The following is a 20,204-nucleotide window of genomic DNA, read 5'->3' as shown; positions in this document are numbered from 1 at the left end:
GGCTCCTGGCTACGGTCTTGCCCCTCTCCAATCTGTTTGCCCCCCAGGGGCCCAGGTGACCCTTGAGGAAGTTCAGTCAAGCATGTCACTCTTGTCAAAGCCGTCCAATGGCTTCCCATTGCATCCCAAAAACCCGCTTCTGTACCCTATCTTGTCCCATCTCTCCTTCACCAACTCTGCCACACTGCCCTTTCCATTTCTTGAACACACCAAGCTCATTTCTGCTTTGTGACTGGTGTGCTGGTTGTTCTTTAATCTGGAGTATGGTTCCCTTGGTCTTTGCAGGGCTGGCTCCCTCTTCTCCGTCCTTCCAGATCTTAGCTGAATTGGGGGACTTCCCCTGCCATCCTGCCCAAAGAGCCTGTCCTGTCCTTTCCTCTTCCCACTTCTAACACTCTGTTTAAATTGTCTGTATTACGCTTAACATGCTATGTTTCTTATTTGTTTGTCTTTTTCTCTCCTCTCACTAACTTCCTCCTCCCCGAGTCCCACCCTGTGCAGAACATAAGCTGAGAGCAGGGTCCTCATTTGCCTGTTGCGCTGCCATATCCCTAGCACCTAACGTGCTGCCTGCAGCACGACAGGCAGTCAGTTCTTTCCAACAATATTTGTGAAATGGAAGAGAGGCCCATGGTTTTAAAGATGCTACAGTGTGGTCAGAGACGCAAATAACTAGCTCAACACAGTAAGTGCTATAATAACCAGTCATATCTATAAAGACCTCTGGGTACACCGTTGAAAGGTCAATTCATTCACGGTATAGGGAAGGAAGGATCAAGTTGACAAAGCTACACTGGGAAGGTGGCAGTTGCCTTTGGTCGTGAAGGAAGAGTAGGGGCAGACTAGAACATCAGAATCAGCGAAACACAGGGAATGGCAAAGGGTAGCTGTGCATGGTGTGGAGGGCATAGTCCGTAGTTCAGCCAGAGTTAAGAGTAACTGATGGACAGAAATGAGGCTAGAGCAACACAAGTGCCGGATTATAAAGAATCGTATTCACCATGGTAAGATTTCGAACTTTGTGTAGGAAAGTGAACCTATTCTGGCAGCATTATGGAGGAGGTATTATAAAGAAGGAACAAGATGTTGAGCTCAGTTTGACTCAGACAAGGGAAGGCTTAAATAGTGAGGTGAGAAACAAGGAAACAGATGGGGTGTTCAGATAAACCATGGGTTAAAAATGTTCTTCCAGTACTTTGGATTTTATTATTTCAAGTTACACTTCCTAAAGGTTTATTTTCATCTCCTGCAGAATTTGGTTGATCTTGCAGGCAGTGAAAGAGCTGCTCAAACAGGTGCTGAAGGTAATGAAAACTCATGAAATATTTTGGTCTGAAAGTCCTCCTGTTCTTTAACAGAGTAAAAGTGCCACCATGCATTTTAGAGACTAATAAAGTAATGATAATTTTGTGATAAAAGTCTTTAACAGAAAAAGCAGCTTCCTTATCTGGCTTATTATCTGCTTTGTGCTGCTGTAGCGTTAGTTAAAAAGATGAAACTCTGTCGTTGACAGGATTTATAGTTGGAAAGCTCCTGAGAGTCCCATGAACACCATAATCAGTAAGGAAATTCAGAAAAGTGGCAGGATACAAAATTAATCTATAGACATGAGCACCTCCTAACACAACAGCCGGTTGGAATATTTAATGTACGAAAAGACCCCCTTTGCAATAATGACTTAAAAGGAATAATACCTAGGAAGAAACTCAACAAAAATTGTATAAGACCAAAATAAGGAAAACATTAAAACAGACCTGAAAGAGGTAACCAAACACTGAGACAAATGAAAACGCATACTTAGATGGGAAGTTTCAGAACCATAAAGATGTCAGGCCTCTCTCTGTGTTAGTTTCCTGCAGCCTGACATAGAGACACTCAGCTGAGTGTGGCCTGTACCCACCACACCAGTGGATCCTCAGACCTGTGAACAAGAAATAAATGCCTGTTGCTTTAAGCTGGCTTGTTAAACAGCAGTATTCCAGCAATAGCTGAATAACGCACCTGTGCAATAACTGCTGTTCAGAAGGATTTGTTGCAGTATTTTTTGTGTACATGGCAGATTGAACACCTGCATGTCCCTCAGCAGGGTGCTAGGTAAATAAATTCTGATACATCCATACAATGGAATTCTATGCTGTAAAAAAGAGTGAAAAAGACCAATGTTTACCAATAAGATAGATGATATATTGCCAAGTGAAAAAAGCAAAGTGCAAAATAGTGTGTATAGTATGTTACTATTTATGTAAAGAAGAAAGGGGAAAAATTAATACGTATGAACTTGTATTTCTAAAAATCTCTAGAAGAATAAACTAATAATAGTTCTTGGTTAGAGCGATAGGAACTGGTTGAAAGGAGAATAAAGTGAGAGAAACCTTTTTCAGTAGACTTCCGTTTAAGACATGTGAGCATATTAACAGTTTAAAAATAAGGACTTTTGGTTGTGAACCTCTAGGAACTAACTTGGTTGCACGTCATTAGTTGCCTGTATTGGAGGTTTGGAAAAATAGATTTGAATTGAGGAGTTCGAGGAGCTCTTTTAGGACGTGGTGCAGACATGGGCTTTCCTGCATTCTTATTCTTTTCTTAGTCGTCTTTTTCGAGCTGTTTCTCTTGGGTGAGAGCCTTTCTGCTTCACGTGATGGGTGGGAGGAAGGGAAGGGCGCCTGTCAGCAGTGGGAGGAAAGGTGGGCGCAGATCTAATTTGAAGCACAGACTGTAGCATCTGACCCTGCAATTTCTAATTTCTCCCATAAATTACTGATAAATAAGTTCATCATCTAGTACAGGGGCCAATTTGTTTTCTTATTTATTTAATAAATGCAGGTGTGCGACTCAAGGAAGGCTGTAATATAAATCGTAGCTTATTTATTTTGGGACAAGTGATCAAGAAACTTAGTGATGGACAAGTTGGGTAAGTTTGTCCCATTGTACATTTACCTATTAATGCTTACGTTTTTCATTAGGTTGACAATTATGATATTTCAGTGACACTCAAATAAATGTACTGATACCCCTGTATGTTCAAAAGCTTCTGTGATTCTATGAGCATGCGTTGCTTCTTATATGTATGACCGTGACCTACTAAATTTACTTTATATTTTAAATATTTTCTAGTTAGTAGTTTTGCTCTGCCTCAAGTAACCAGTAAAGAATGAATTTTTTAAACTGTAGCAAATTTAAGGTTCTGCGTTAAAAATAAACCACTTTTGTTATATAAAAAGTTTTACTCTTTTTCTCCCCAAACTCATCTCTCACTAAGTGGTTTCATAAATTATCGAGATAGCAAATTAACACGAATTCTCCAGAATTCCTTGGGAGGAAATGCAAAAACACGCATTATCTGCACAATTACTCCAGTGTCTTTGGATGAAACCCTGACTACTCTCCAGGTGAGTTTGATTTTTATCTCGAATCAATATGGGGGAAATCATCTTTCAGAAGGAAAAATTAGCTACTAAAATTAGGTGTAATTTTTTGTAATTGACATAACATACCTGTTAAAATAAAATTGGTGTGTCTACTAAATAGCATTCCTTAATCTTCCCAAACTTCAATCATTCATATCCTGCCTCCCCAATTTTTGCCACATCCAACAATATTTTATTGAAATTGACTTGATTTTTTCTTAAATAACTCACTTTTTAAATTTAACTTATTATAAAAGGAAACTTTCTATCAGTCCCATAAATGAAAAACTGGTTATCACTTGGAACAAACAGAAGGTGACCCAAAAAATGGGTGTGCGTGTTTATAACAAAATAATTCTTAAGTTCCTGCTAACAAATTGTTGCCTGCCTTTGCTCTGAGCCTAAGGCCTGTATTTTCTGTTTTCAAAAGAAAAGAAGAATGAGAACTGTCAGTAGAATAGCTGTCTCAATGAAGGGTTCAGTGTTATTTAATGGGCACCCTCACGTACCCAGTTAAAGTTACTTTTGACACTCATGCTCTAAGAAACATCACTTTAAGTAGCTATTGAGCGCTGGATCAAGGTTCTGTCAGAGAAACAAAGGTAGGAGATAGCGTTCCTGGCTTCACAGAATTTATAGTCTTATAGTGAAGATAAGACCTGTCTTCCAGCGTGATTTCCTTGGATTAAAAGTTAAGTGGCTAATAAGTAGGACAGAGTTCAAAGGAAGGAGAGGTGCTTTTGACTGGAAGTGAAGCTTCAGCGCAGAGGGAGCATTTGCCCTGGACTTTGAGGAGTAGATGGATTCCAGTGAGCCAGGGTGTGTAGGCTCTCTGTTGGCATCTGTCTTCAAGATATTTCTCTGACCCTCCTGAAGACTAGTGGCAAAGGTAAGTTATGGACATTGTTACAGGGACGTAGAATGCTGTGTGTTCAGAAGCTGTAAGCCACCTGGGAAGCTTTTACTGATGTTTCTTTACAAAAGAAAATTACAAGAAACCTAAATATTAATTAAACTAATCTTTTGGTGTCAACGTTTAACACTCTTGTATTTTTTCCCAGTTTGCCAGCACTGCTAAATATATGAAGAATACTCCTTATGTCAATGAGGTGTCTAGTGATGAAGCTCTCCTGAAAAGATATAGAAAAGAAATAATGGATCTTAAAAAACAATTAGAGGAGGTATGTATGAACTGTGTATTTCAGTAAAGAATAGAGATGGATTTAGAATTGAGATCTGCCTACATGCCCAGAGACTCTTAAATCCTCAATATCTGAGTTCTACAATCTAAATTTAAAACAAGTAGTTTTTAACTAAGGAGAAATCAACCCGTAAAAACTTTACTATAAACTGCAAGATTTGGTTTCTTGAAATTATTTTAGATTTTGTTTTTCATTTCCAAAGGGCAAAATTTGAGATTTTCAAATGGGCCAAGTAGAGATACGTTTTTTTAAGAGATAAAAACTGTCACAAATACAGAGAATTAGGTTAAAAAGAGAGACGATGAATAGTGTTTAAAACTACTTTGTTTCATTTTACATTATCTTGAATTCCTCTTCTAGCCCTAAGATAGCAATCTAATAAGATAGCATAATTGCTTGTCATTACCATTTGTTTGTTTAAACCATCATGGTCCCCAGTCTGTAAAAAACTTACATTTTACTGATCTTTTTAAAAATGACCTAAAATGTCAAATGGCGGTCTTAGAAGGATCTCTCTTCCTTTGCTATAGGTATTCAAGTCTCTGCTTTATGATTTCTCTGCCTATTTATATATTTTTAGTCAATTAATAGAATTGCTTTAACAGCATTGATATAATCTTATACATGGCATATAGAATAGTGACATGAGGAGAAATGTATATTTTACCCTATTATAAGTTTGAGAAATTATTGATTATGGTAACTGCATATTGGTGTTCTGCAGGTAGGGCATATTTTATTTCAATAAAATTAAAATTCTCAGGCCAGCCCTGTGGCCTAGTGGTTAAGTTTGTTGCACTCCACTTTGGCAGCCCGGGTTCAGTTGCCATCCGCAGACCTACACCACTTGGCGGCCATGCTGTCCTGTTGTCCCATGTACAAAATGGAGGAAGATAGGCACAGATGTTAGCTCAGGGCAAATCCCTTTCAAGCAGAAAGAGAAAGATAGGTACAGATGTTAGCTCAAGGTGAATCTTCCTCAGCAAAAAAAAAAAGAAAAGAAAAATTCTCAAAACTCACATACAAATTTATATTTTTTTAAACTATACTTTCAAGGTTTTAAAACCTACCTACATTTATTAACGTAACCCAATATTACATTCTTTAGGTTTCTTTAGAGACTCGGGCCCAGGCAATGGAAAAAGACCAATTGGCCCAACTTTTGGAAGAAAAAGATTTGCTTCAAAAAGTGCAGATTGAGAAAATTCAAAACTTAACACGAATGCTAGTGACCTCTTCTTCCCTCACATCACAACAGGAATTAAAAGTAAAATTTAAAAGACAACAGCTTCTTTTCTTCTTCTTTTTTATTATTGTTTTTTTTAATTGCAGTAACTTTGGTTTATAACAGTATATAAATTTCAGGTGTATATCGTTATATTTCAATTCCTATGTAGATTATATCATGCTGACCACCAAAAGACTAATTACCATCCATCACCACACATGTGCCTAATCATGCCTTTCAACCTCTTCTCTCCCCCTTTCCCCTCTGGTAACCACCAATCCAATCTCTGTTGCTATGTGATTGTCTTTTGTTGTTTTTATCTTCTATTTGTGAGTGAGATCATACAATGTTTGACTTTCTCCCTCTGACTTTTTACTCTCAGCAGCAATACCCTCAAGGTCCATCCTTGTTGTCACAATTAGCCAGATTTCATCCTTTTTTATGGCTGAGTAGTATTCCCTTGTGTATATATACCACATCTTCTTCATCCATTCATCCCTTGACGGGCACCTAAGTTGCTTCCAAGTCTTGGCTATTGTGAATAAGCCTACAGTGAACATAGGAGTGCATGTATCTTTACGCATTCACGTTTTGACGTTCTTTGGATAAATACCCAAGAGTGGAATAGCTGGATCATATGGTAGGTCTAGTCTTAATTTTTTGAGCCATCTCCATACTGTTTTCCATAGTGACTGCACCAGTTTGCACTCCCACCAGCAGTGTATGAGGGTTCCCTTCTCTCTACATCCTCTCCAACACTTATTGTTTCCAGTCTTGTTAATTATAGCCATTCTGACAAGAGTGAGGTGATATCTCATTATAGCTTTGATTTGCATTTCTCTGATAGTGATGTTGAACATCTTTTCATGTGCCTGTTGGCCATCCGTATATCTTCTTTGGAGAAATCTCCATTCAGATCTTTTGCACATTTTTGAACTGGGTTTTTGGTTTTTTTGTTGTTGAGATGTATGAGTTCTTTGTATATTTTGGATATTCACCCCTTTTTTGATATATGGTTTACAAACATCTTCTCCCAATTGTTAGGCTGTCTTTTCCTTTTCTTGATGGCTTCCTTTGCTGTGCAGAAGCTTTTTAGTTTGATGTAGTCCCATTTGTTTATTTTTTATATTGTTTCTCTTGCCCAGTCAGGCATGGTATTTGAAAATATGCTGCTAAGACCGATGTCAAAGAGTGTACTGCCTATGTTTTCTACTAGAAGTTTCGTGGTTTCAGGTCTTAGATTCAAGTCTTAAATCCATTTTGAGTTGATTTTTGTGCATGGTGTAAGGTAATGGTCTACTTTCATTCTTGGGCATGTGGCTGTCCAGGTTTCCCAACACCATTTATTGAAGAGACTCTACTTTCTCCATTGTATGCTCTTGGCTCCCCTGTCAAAAATTAGCTGTCCATAGATGTGTGGGTTGATTTCTGGACTCCTGGACTCTGGATTCTGTTCCATTGATCTGTGTGTCTGTTTTTATGCCATACCATGCTGTTTTGGTTACTATAGCTTTGTAGTATATTTTGAAATCAGGGAGTGTGACGCCTCCAGCTTTGTTCTTTTTTCTCAGGGTTCCTTTGGCTATTCTGCGTCTTTTGTTGTTCCATATAAATTGTAGGATTCTTTGTTCTATTTCTGTGAAAAATGTTGTTGGAAATTTGATTGGGATTGCACTGAATCTGTAGATTACTTTAGGAAGTATGGACATTTTAACTATGTTTATTCTTCCAATCCAAGAGCATGGAATAGCCTTCCATTTCTTTACATCTTCTTCAATTTCTTTCAACAATGTTTTATAGTTTTCAGTGTACAAACCTTTCACCTCCTTGGTTAAGTTTATTCCTAGATATTTTATTCTTTTTTGTTGCAACTGTAAATGGGATTATATTCTTAATTTCTCTTTCTGCCACTTCCTTGTTAGTGTATAGAAACGCAACTGATTTTTGTATGTTGATTTTGCATCCTGAAACTTTGCCGTATTTGTTTATTAGTTCGAGAAGTTTTTGGTGGGTTCTTAAGGGTCTTCTATATATAAAATCATGTCATCTGCAGCTAGTGACAGTTTCACTTCTTCCTTTCCAATCTGACCGCTGTTTATTTCGTTTTCTTTCCTGATTGCTCTGGCTAGGACTTCCAATACTATGTTAAATAAGAGTGGTGACAGTGGGCATCCTTGTCTGGTTTCTGTTCTTAGAGGGATAGCTTTCAGTTTTTCTCCATTGAGAATGATATTAGCTGTGGGTTTGTCATATATCAGCTTTATTATGTTGAGGTACTTTCCTTCTATACCCAATTTATTTAGAGTTTTTATCATAAATGGATGCTATATCTTGTCAAACGCTGTCTCTGCATCTATTGAGATGATCATGGGATTTTTATTTTTCATTTTTGTTAATGTGGTGTATCACGTTAATAGATTTGCAGATGTTGAACCATCCCTGCATCCCTGGAATAAATCCCACTTGATCATGGTGTATGAAATTTTTAATGTATTGTTGTAGTTGATTTGCTAGTATTTTGTTGAGGATTTTTGCATCGATGTTCATCAGTGATATGAGCCTGTAATTTTCTTCTTTTGTGTTGTCCTTGTCTGCTTTTGGTATCAGGATGATGTTGACTTCGTAAAATGAATTTGGAAGCTTCCTCTCTTCTTCAATTTTTTGGAAGAGTTTGAGAAGGATAGGATTAAGTCTTTGAATGTTTGGTATAATTCACCAGGGAAGCCGTCTGGTCCTGGACTTTTATCTTTTGGGAGGTTTTTGATAACTGTTTCAATCTCCTTACTGGTGATCGGTCTATTCACATTCTCTACTTCTTCTTGATTCAGTTTTGGAAGGTTGTATTAGTCTAAGAATTTATCCATTTCTTCTAGATTATCCAGTTTGTTAGCGTATAGCTTTTCATAGTATTCTTTTATAATCTTTTGTATTTCTGAGGTATCTGTTGTAATTTCTCCTCTTTGATTTCTGATTTTATTTATCTGAGCCTTCTCTTTTTTTCTTGGTGAGTCTAGCTAAAGGTTCGTCGATGTTGTTTATCTTTTCAAAGAATCAGCGCTGAGTTTCATTGATTTTTTTTCCTGGTTTTTTTTAGTCTCTATTTCATTTATTTCTGCTCTGATTTTTATTACTTCCTTCCTTCTACTGATTTTGGGCTTTGTTCTTCTTTTTCCAGTTCCTTTAGGTGCACTGTTAGACTGTTTATTTGGGATTTTTCTTCTTTGTTGAGGTAGGCCTGTATTGATATAAACTTCCCTCTTAAAACCGCTTTTGCTGTATCACATAGACTTTGGCCTGTCGTAGTTTCATTTTCATTTGTCTCCAGATATTCTTGATTTCTCATTTGATTTCTTCTTTGACTCAATTGTTGTTCAATAGCATTTTGTTTAAGCTCCATCCATTTGTGGCTTTTCTGATTTTCTTCCTGTAGTTGATTTCTAGTTTCATACCATTGTGGTCAGAAAAGATGCTGGGTATTTTTTCAGTCTTCTTAAATTTATTGAGACTTGTTTTGTGGTCTAATATGTGATCTGTCCTGGAGAATGTTCCATGTCCGTTTGAAAAGAATGTGTATTCTGCAGGTTTGGGATGGAATGTTCTATACATGTGTACTAAGTCCATCTGGTCTAATATGTCATTTAAGGCCAACGTTTCCTTATTGATCTTTTGTTTTGATGATCTCTCCTTTGGTGTAAGTGGATTGTTAAAGTCCTCTACTATTATTGTGTTGCTATTTCTCCTTTTATGTCTGTTAATAATTGCTTTATATGTCGAGGTGCTGTTATGTTGGGTGCATAGATATTTGTAAATGTTAAATATTCTTGTTGGATCATTCCCTTTATCATTATGTAGTGCCCTTTGTCTGTTGTTACAGTTTTTATTTTAAAGTCTATGTTTTCTGATATGAATATTGCTACCTCAGCTTTCTTTTCATTGCCATTTTCATGGAGTATCTTTTTCCATTCCTTCTCTTTCAGTTTGTGAGTGTCTTTCAGTCTGAAATGCATCTCTTGTATGCAGCACATATATGGGTCTTATTTTTTTTATGAAAGATGACAGCTTAAACTTGATATATAGGGAATAGAATTGGTATTCTTATATGCTTATTATATAGCTATGTGTTTCTTATCCTTTGATACAGTATATTTTAGGAAAGAACCTTTTGTGTATTTGCCTATACCTCAACAACACCTAGAACGTTCATTAAAAATACTTAACCCTGATTCCCATATGAAGAGATCCTAATTCAGAAAGTCTGGGATGTAGTCAAGGAATCTATTTGCACTATACTTCTTATGAAATTCTAATGAAATTGATTAGGTGATTGGAAACCACAGGTGTCTAGAGTATGTGGTAATATTTTCTATTTAATGAAACAGAAATAGTAATCTCAGGAAAATTTATCTAGACTATAAATCAACATAGTAATCAAAATTCTGGCTTCCAGTCTGTGTGCTTTTGTTTTTACCAGAGTAGGGGTTTATTTATCCAGCAGATGTTTTGGGGAGTGATAGTGTCATGGTTAAGAGAATGGCCTCTGGAGCTGGACTTTCTGGATTTGAATCCCAGTTCTGTCAATTCCTAACTCTCGACCTTGGGCCCTTTCTTAAATACTTTTTGCTGCAGTTTCCTTATCTGTGAGAAAGCTTGATCCTCACCTCATAGGACTGATGTGACAATTAAGTGAAGTGATATATAGAATGTGCTTAACACTATACTCTCCATACAGCAAATCCTCAATAAGTGTATGCTGTTAAGATTATTATTAATAGACGCTACCTTTAAGTCCACCATACCAGGTAAATGGAAGGCATCAAAACCATCTGTTGGCTCAGCCATGAGTAGGAAACAGCCCAAGGAAAGGGGTAGGGAAAAGTATGCCGGTTAGACATCTACATGTACAAAAGCTTGGAGTCGTGAGAAAACATATTTCTTGGACTTAAAATATTCTGGTGGCAGGGGCATTTAAACCACATTGTAGGATTCGAACATTGCATTATGCTAAGGATATGGGAAAGCCTTGTAGGTAACATGATTGGAATTGCTGTTTAGAAAGATGTGGCTACTGTGTACCTACAATTGATTGGGCCTCCACAAGGCTTGTGGCTCTGGAGATGGAAAAAAAATGGGTAAATTGGAGAGCTATTTGGGAGACAGACTCGACAGAACTTTGTGATTGTTTCAACATGGGGACATGGAAAGGGAGAAGGAAGCATCTAGAATGACATGCACACATTACTGGGCTTGCTGGATAGCTGGTAGCAGTATTTGTTGAGTTAAGGAACATTGAGTGAAGAGCAGTGGAGCTGTCCAGTGTTTTATTTGGGTCAGCTCTAGTTTAAGGTGTCAGGCAGTTGAAAATGCAAATATATGAAAATCAAGTGAAAGATCTGGGATGGAGATATCAATTTGGGCATTAACTACTGCAAATCCAAATTAAAGTCGTGAGAATGGATGAGCTTGCTCTGGGAGCATGTTGAGAATGAAAAGAACAGAGGGCCAAAGATAAGATCCTCCCAAACAACTTTTTAGGTAAAAGCAAAACAGAGGAATGCCTAAAGGAGCCCAGGTTTAGCTCTAGAGTTAAGAAAGAAACCACGTGAACGTGGTAAACTAAAAGAAGAGAATGTTGCATAGAGAGGTCACATTCTATGTCAGTGATGTCACGTTCTGCTGAGAAGTTAAATAAGACAAATATAGACTAAAACTTTTTGGATTTAGAAACAAGAAGCTCCTTTGCAAAAACAATTTGAGTTATGTATTGGGAATGAAAGCCACCTTGCAGTAGGCTGAGATGGCCCAAAGGCGTAGGATCTTGAATACAGTAGAAGGGTCTGGCCTTAGATAGAAGGAGAAACACTCCTTCATTATAACAAGGACAGAGGAAAAGGGTAGGAATCAATGCAAGTAATGCTTTTGTAAGTTTAGGCTTGTATTTTCTTTGTGAAATAGGAGGTTTAATTTTTCTTCTGTGGTGGCTGGAGATGGTAGAGACACAGTTTGTAGACCTGCTAAGGGTTTGAAATAGTCTCGCCTTTGTAGGGAATGGAAAAGAAAGCCAACGAGGGGGCAAGGAGTCTTGCCAGGCAGCCTTAAGGGCCCAGGTGATGTTGGTAGCCAGTCTTCTGGCTGTCCACACAGTGTTCAGGAGGCTAATAAAAGCTCAGATGGCAGTGTAATTCATCTGAGTGTACATTGTGATAGGATAGGTGTGGGGAACACAGAATGGGTCTAATAGTTTGAGACCATTGACCCAAAAATGTGATTGAACTGGTGATCTATAGAATCTAAGATGATGGGATGAGAGCCCAAAGGTAGCTGGCAGAAAGAAAACAGTGGATCAAGAGACTAGATGTCCCTCTTAAGCTAACTAGCTATAATGGGATTAACTGAATCACTGGGGTGGAAGGAGTTCTAGGTTTATGAGTTTCAGATGACAGGGTCCAGTGGCTTTGGGAGCGAATGGAGTTGAGCTGAAGGTCATGGGAATCAAGGATTTATATATGAATGTGCTTTTGCAGAGCAGGCTGTGGAAAGGGCTGGCCATTTCAAGCAGAAGCCATATATTCTGGGGACAACAGATAATCTTGACAGGCAACGCAGTGGAATGGGTGGTGGATAAGGTCTGAAGTTACAAGCATGGGCTCAGCCACCAATTGGCTGTATGACTGTACACAACTCATGTAAACTTTTTGGACACTCAGGCATCTATAAAGTGGATGTAGTAAGAGAGGATTGTTGAGAGGATCAAAAAAGATGAGATAATGCTTGTTCTAGTAAAGGGACAAGAGAGGAATATACCTGTAAAATATGGAAAAACACTTAGGCGGTGGTCAGAGAAAGAGAAAGCAGTAAAGCCAAGTGAGTGATGAGGACAGCTAGCTGGGTGGGACAAGAACCAGGAGACAGAGGTATCCCAGGAGGGATGAGGAAGAAGTAGAGAGACGAGGAAGAAGAGAACATAGAAACTAAAAGAAAATGTTGGCTAGAGAGAAGGAAGGAGTGAAGGGTTTGTTTTTGAAAAAATCAAAAGCAGAAAACAGAGGCTTGAGCATTCTTAAAGCCCAGTGGAAGAAGGTAGTGAAGACGACAGATGAACAGATACCTGAGGGAACAGAGTCCCAAGGGAGAACGGAAGGAACAAGATTAGGAGCGCTGGTTGGATCGTGAGCTTTATAAACTGGCAAAGAATTGGCATGGGAATGGCCCTGTGGAAGATTTACTTGCTGAGGGAAGTTCAAATGGGCTGCCTGTCTGTTCCTTCCCAGTTAAGGCTGGGTTCCCAGAAGTGCTTTTGGTCACTATGTTGGTGGCTGTGCTGTCTTCTGTAACACCAGATTACTTGAAGGATTGATACTTAACTAATTCCTTTCAGTAAATTTGCAGAAATTCTTGTAAGTAAGCCTTCAAATACAAAATGAAATTTAAATAATAGTTTCATCAAATTTATTATGAAGTTAACACTAATTTGAAAAGTTTGAATATGTTTTCTTATCTCAGGATGTCCTTAGACTGATAAGATATTAAACTAGGCTGAATAAGAATTCTACCAAGTCAATGGTTGTTAAAAATGGAAACTAGTTCCCTTGTTTTATGATGTTTGAGCCAGATGTGTGTGAGGTAATTTTGATTTCTTCTTCTTTAGGCTAAAAAAAAACGAGGAGTCACTTGGTGTGTTGGCAAAATTAACAAAATGAAGGATTCAAACTATGTAAATGAGTTTAATGTACCAGAGAATGTAACAACAAAGACACATAAGTCTGCTCTAACTTTAGGAGGAGAAATTGATGAATGTGAGTTCTTCTTCAACTACTTTTAATTATAAAAGTATCCCTATAAAGAGAGACTTTATTTATAACTCAGTTAATGTGATAAACACAGTTAAATAAAATGTATGTATTTTAGATGTGATTACGATGATAAAAATAAGTAATTTTAAGAAAGTGAACATTGATGAAGTTCTCTATTTTTTCCAGATCTCTTAAGAATGATGTGCTGTAGTTGAAACATTTGAGACAGATATTTTTATTTTTTGTTTTTGTTTTAATCACTGCTCATTAAGTTAGTACCCATATAATGTCTGGCTTAAACTTTGCTAATCTTGAAAGGGTAGCATTTACACAGGAATCTGTTGCAAAGTTTGTCTCTAACATTATAAGTATTTTTTAGGGGCATTTAAAAATCTGCTTACAATGATTAAATCTCAAATTTAGAATTTGTCCTTTTAACCTATACAGTCGCACGTTGATTAATGATGGGACGTGTTCTGAGAAGTGCATCTTTAGGCAATTTTGTTGTTGTGTGAACATCACAGAGTGCACTTACACAAACCTAGGTGGTACAGCCTGCTACACACCTGGGCTCTGTGGTACTAATCTTGTGGGACGCCTGTTGTATATGCAGTCCGTCCTTGACTGAAACGTCCTTATGCCGTGCATGAATGTGTTGTACTAAGGATCCTACATTTTATCACTAATTCTAACCAGTGATCTTAATTCGCACGAGTATATAAATGATCACATCTGTTTATATATTCTTGGCATTCATACTGTGAGCACATATTAACTAATTTGAGCTTATTACCTCAGATCAGAATTTTTTTAATCTTTAATTTGAGTTTTAGGAAACTTAATAACATGTTTATGGATAAATTTCTTTTCCCCCTAATTATAGCTCTCTATTCAGAGTCTGATATTTTCAGTAACACTCTTGATACATTAACTGAGACAGAGTGGAATCCAGCAACAAAACTACTAAGTCAGGTAACTTAAATGTATTTTACAGAACATTATCCTTTTACTCTTCTTTAAATTCATTTGTTATTGATGTTTGCTGTTGTGGCACATGTCTAGCTCTGACTGTTTCAGTAGTAGTTGAGGTTCTTATTAAGGCTTCCCCAACTTGTTACACTCCTCGTTGGTAACTGTGGCATACAGAGAGAGGCTAAACATTTCCTAAAGTATGGTAATAGGTAAACCTTTGCTTCTAGTTTTTACCAGCAGATCTTGGTATCTATGATTTTTTGGTAAGTTTCTGTTTTGCCTTGGGCCATCCCTTGAAGGTAAAAAGGGCTGATTTTAAAAGTATCAAAATTCTCAGGCATAAAGTAGAATGGTGTATCAGGGAAGGGTAATATTGCCAAATAATGCTGAAAAATGAAAGTAAATAAAATTATATAGTCTTATGAAAACTTTAAGAAATAAGGAATACTGTAGTGAATACTTTAGTAAGTTTAGATTCCATGTTTGCTTTCTAGGCTGCTAATATTCAAAGAAATATAACATAGTCATATAAATGTATTTGTTAAAGAAAATTTCATTTTAATTTTGAAATAAAATTGCAGTGATTCTTGGGAATTGTTATTATCATTAGCTAACCATTATAATTAGTTGTAATGGTTCTTATAATTAATTATTATGGGGAATTATATGCTTTTGTGTCCCTAAAACACTCTGGAAGGTTTGTTGTTTTTTTCAAATCCCTAGTGTTGGTTTAGTTTCTTTTAACTCATGGCTTACTCTTCCTCATGATGGAACAGAAAGCAGAAACAGGCCTCTGTTCAGCACGGTGAGGCCTGGCAGCCGTTGGAGTTTTAGAAGTCAATAAATAATGGCTCCGTGTCACTTCCTAAATTCAGAGCTGTCTGAGAAATTAAACAGGAGTCAAGCAGGTGGAGAATTACATTATTAGCTTTATTACCAAGGAGCTTAAGGATCTGTGGTCAGATGACTTCCCATTATGTGCCCTACTCCTACTCCCGACTGAATTTTAAGTCAGGCACAGGCAGAGCATTTGTTTATATGATCTTTCTTTCTTTCTTTCTTTCTTTTTTAATTCTATCTCTTTGAAAATAGTCTTCCTCTATTCTATGTTAGCTAGTTTACCAAAAGGCAGACCTTCTGTTATGCTGTGGATCAAGCTAGACCATTGGGAAGATATTGGAGAATGGCCCAAACTACCAAATGATTCAAGGTTAAATGAATTATTTGACTAATCCAGATTTTAGTTAACAAAACAAAGAACTTGAATCCTCTCTGACTTGAAAATCTGGTTTTGTTTATAATAGGAAAACTTAGAAAGTGAGTTGAATTCACTTCGTGCTAACTATGATAGTCTGGTACTAGACTATGAACAACTAAGAAGAGAAAATGAAGAAATGGAATCGAAATTAAAAGAAAAGAATGGTTTGCATGAATTTGAGGCTCTAGAAAGAAAAGCGGAAAAAGATCAAGAGGTAAAAGATGAAAAGATGTGGAAACACAAAACTAAACTAAAACTACACTTTGTGTGTGTGTGAGGAAGATTGGCCCTGAGCTAACATCTGCTGCTAATCTTCCTCTTTTTTTTGCTTGAGGAAGATTGTCCCTGAGCTAACATCTGTGCTGGTCTCCCTCTATTTTGTATGTGGGACACCATCACAGCATGGCTTGATGAGTGCTATGTAGGTCTGCACCTGGCATCCAAACCCATGGAGTGCACAAACTTAACCACTACACCACCAGGCTGGACCCTAAAACCACACTTTTAAAAGTATCATTTTCTTAAAGATGTTTATTTCTAAGGTTGATATATTGAAAACCCAACCATTTTCCATTTGTACACACAATTTAGAGAATTTAAGAAATAATCAGTTCATTTATATTGCTTTAAAAATAGTTAAATCATAATTGTTTCACTTGTGCTTGTGTGCAAGAAGAGGAAGGAATCAAAAACATCTTTGAGCAGGTTTGGTGAATCTGCCTATTGATGAATTAATCTTGAAGAAATTATTTCCTGATAATTTGTATGTTATCAATAATTTATTGAGTATACCAGAATTGCTGCCTAGAGCATAGCTGTTTCCTTCTGAGACCAATATGAATTTTAATATCTAGTGAATGTTTTATGTATGGATACTACATATTAATGGACTTCATTTTCTTTAGAAAGTATGTACCTAAGTAGTTAGAACATTATTAGAATAGCTGGGAAAGCTGATTTTGCATGTTTCTTTTTCCATAAGAGAGTTATTGTAAAAATTAGTATAACTAATATCAAGTAGTTTTAATGGAATTTTTAGAAATGAAACAGATTAGTTAAATTTTCTCAGTGTATAATGTTAGGCTACATGTTAAGAGAACCTAATCCCCAAATCATCAGACTTTGGAGACAGAAATTGTCCAAAAGATTCAAGAGATTTCTTAGTGCAGAGAGTCGTTTACTTAGAGTTTATAGACACGATGAAATTATTTTGCAGAAGTTTTGAACTCACTCATTTTTTGGGAACGAGAATCCATAGCTGTTATCATACTTGTGAAGTGATCTGTGATTCCCTCCAAAATTAAGAGCCAGTGTTTGGTGTGGTTAAAGTATGAGTTAATTTGCAGCTGCTTCTCAGATTTCTGTATGAATAGCCCAAAGGGACACAATCATTTTTCCTCTGTGTCATTGTTTAGTTTCTCACCCTCTTTTCCTTTTTAAAAGGAAAAAAGAATCCTGTGCCAAATATGTTATTTCCATTCTACCTACAAATTAGTTAATCCTACATTTCATAGGTATTATATCCTAAGACGCAAAAGTTTGTAAGTTCTCCAGAGTTTCATTTTACCTTTTTTAATATTCTCATATTGACAAAATGCAAAATGTCATGAAAAAAACAGTGGACTTCAGTCAGTAAAACTGGATTTTATTGAGAGGAGGTGGTCTGGCGTCGTGGTTAAGAACAGGTTCTCTGGGGCCAGACTCCATGGATTTAAGCCCCAGTTTTGCTGCTCCCGACATCACTGCGGATTCAAGCCTGGCACGCATTATTGACAAGGCCTTGAGCAAGCACCGAATTTCATAGGGCTTCCTTCCTGCGCGTCTCCACCCCTGAGGTTAGATCAGGTGCTTGCCAAGGCCCCTTCGAACTCCAAAATTTCATCTAAGTTTTTGTGTATTTCTTATTATAAATAATATGACGTAAAATTAACTTCGGGCATAAGTGTAGCAGTAATTTCTCTAATTTTTTATTACGTCATTTATATGTTCAATTAGTAAAAACTGAAGCTCACTGAATTGTCACACTCAAAAAGATTACAAAATAACAGAATGTATGACTTGAATCTCACATCTGGATTTTTTTTTCTTTTTTAACCACAGTCAAAGGGGAAAATAATCCTATTCTCTTCAGTTTTTCTTGGACATAAATTGAAATTCTAGGTTCTGTAAGGTAACATAAAAGATTAAGTAATAAAAACTTATTCTTTTCAAAGACAGTTTTACAATATCCATTCCATTTTAAACTGAAAATATTGTAAGTTTATGTGTATGCAGTAAAATATGTTCCAAAACATATATTTTGGGGAAAAGTTTAACCAAAAAAGAGTAAAAGTCAAATTATGGCTTTAGGACCTATGTCATTGCTCTGGTTTGCCAAAGGGTTTCACCAAAAATCACCAAAGCTGTGGATAATTCTCAAGTGGGAATATCATAATATAGGATGTTTAAATAGTGATTTTAGAGGGAGAAATAAGGTCAGTATAATCAAGCTCAGGGAACAAGAGAAATTTCAGTCCTGCTGCTTAAGAAAACAATGCAGATTTCAGCTCTAAGTTTCAGCAGGTGAAATGAAATACTTAAGTTCTTAAGACAAAAACTTGATTTATTTAATTTTATAATTTTCACAACTTGGAGATTTTTGTCTTAAGAACTTAAGTATTTCATTTCACCTGCGGAAAATTACAGCTGAAATCTACATTGTTTTCTTAAGCAGCAACAGATTAACTTTTGATCGTATTGTACACTTTATGCTCAGCATCTTAAACAATATGTTATTGGAAGGTTACACTCAGATCTTTACAAAAGTTGCTTCATCTTTTTCTGTTTATGAGAACCAATACTTCAAATGAAGTGCTATTTCAAATGAGAAGTGGGAGAATTTTTCCTTCTAAATCTTTATTTTCTAAATATTTTCCAAAATTAAGAATGATCATTTAGTTCTTTCTTTTTGGTAAATGTGCTTTTCTTGCACAAAAATTAGAAATAGGCAGCTTTCTTGCACGAAAGTTAGAAACAGAGAAGAAGAGGTAAAAGATGAAGCCAGTTTAAATTACAACCTATACAAATGTCTAAAACTTTGCCAAACAATTGGGCAGCCACTCACCACATGTGGCAGCTGGGCACTTGAATTGGGGCCAGTCTGAATTGACTTCAGTATGAAAAAAGAATGTAAAATATTTCATTTTTTTTATATTGATTACATGAAGAAATGACAATATTTTGGATATATTAGGTTAAATAAAATGTATTATTAAAATTAATTCTACCTGTTTTATTTTTTAATGTGGCTACTAGTAAATTTTAAATTACAAATTTGGCTCACATTATATTTCTGTTGGATGATACTGCCCTAAAATAAGAACGTCAACACTAGTCTGAAATCTGAAACTAGTTTAGGATGGAAACAGCCAGTCGCTTGCATTCTACTAGAATTTGCTTTTACTCTTTAAGGACTCATCTGATTATTAAGATTAAATAATTCTAAGGAAAAATATGTTTATCTTAGGAAATTGTAGTTTACTTGTTTTGAACACAAAAGTTTATGGTACTGAGATAGTTAATGCTATAGCTATTTTGATAGAAAGGAAACTTTAATAGAAATACTTATATCTTTAAGTATTCTTTATACTTTTAGACAGTTGGACAATGTAAAGCGATAACATCATCTTTCCAATATTCCCTGTGGAATAAACCAACAGGGTAGATAGTTGGTAATGCTGTGCATACCTCTGTAGCTTTGGTGAGCACCACATGGAACCAGCCTAATCCAAACCTGCATTCCAGATCACAACGCATTAACAAGCACGCCAGTGTAAAGCTAAATGGCTAATTCATGGGAAGAAAAAATCTTACGGGGTAAATACATTTATGCATTTAACTTACCCAAAACAAAAATCTATTCAGAGAATGTTTTTTAAAAGTTTGATTACAGTTCATCTCCTCCAAGTGATGCCTACTAATGTACTTTTGATGTTATTGTAACTTTATTAACAGATGATGTAACTGTTATTTGGGTTATGCTGAGGTTTTCTTCTTTGTTTTGTGGGGTTTTGGGATTTTTCGTTTGGTTAGTTGGGTTTGGTCTTTTGGGAGAGTTTTTGTATTTTTAAATAATGAGGTGCTCTGCTGCAGTAGCTTGAACAGTTATCTCTCAGCCCTTCTTACTGTGTTAGGTGATTCTGAAGCAGTGAATGAATGCTGTCTTTTTTTTTTTTTTGCTCTGTTTAACTATTGGTTTTCTCTGTTGCCTGTTCACATGCTCTTACAGATGCAACTAATTCATGAAATTTCCAACTTAAATAAAGAATTTAGTTAAGCATGCAGAAGTGTATAATCAAGATCTTGAGG

At 36.3% G+C, this 20,204-nt stretch overlaps 1 pseudogene; it reads left to right on the top strand.

Annotated features, from left to right (window-relative positions):
• The window catches only part of LOC139043320 (centromere-associated protein E-like), a 79,574-nt pseudogene that overhangs the window by 14,882 nt on the left and 44,488 nt on the right, over positions 1 to 20,204 (top strand).

This window comes from Equus asinus, unplaced genomic scaffold (genome assembly GCF_041296235.1).
Source record: "Equus asinus isolate D_3611 breed Donkey unplaced genomic scaffold, EquAss-T2T_v2 contig_2, whole genome shotgun sequence".
Taxonomy (NCBI): Eukaryota; Metazoa; Chordata; class Mammalia; order Perissodactyla; family Equidae; genus Equus; species Equus asinus.
Note: the sequence above shows the minus strand (reverse complement) of the source record. Positions and strands in the feature narration are given on the sequence as shown.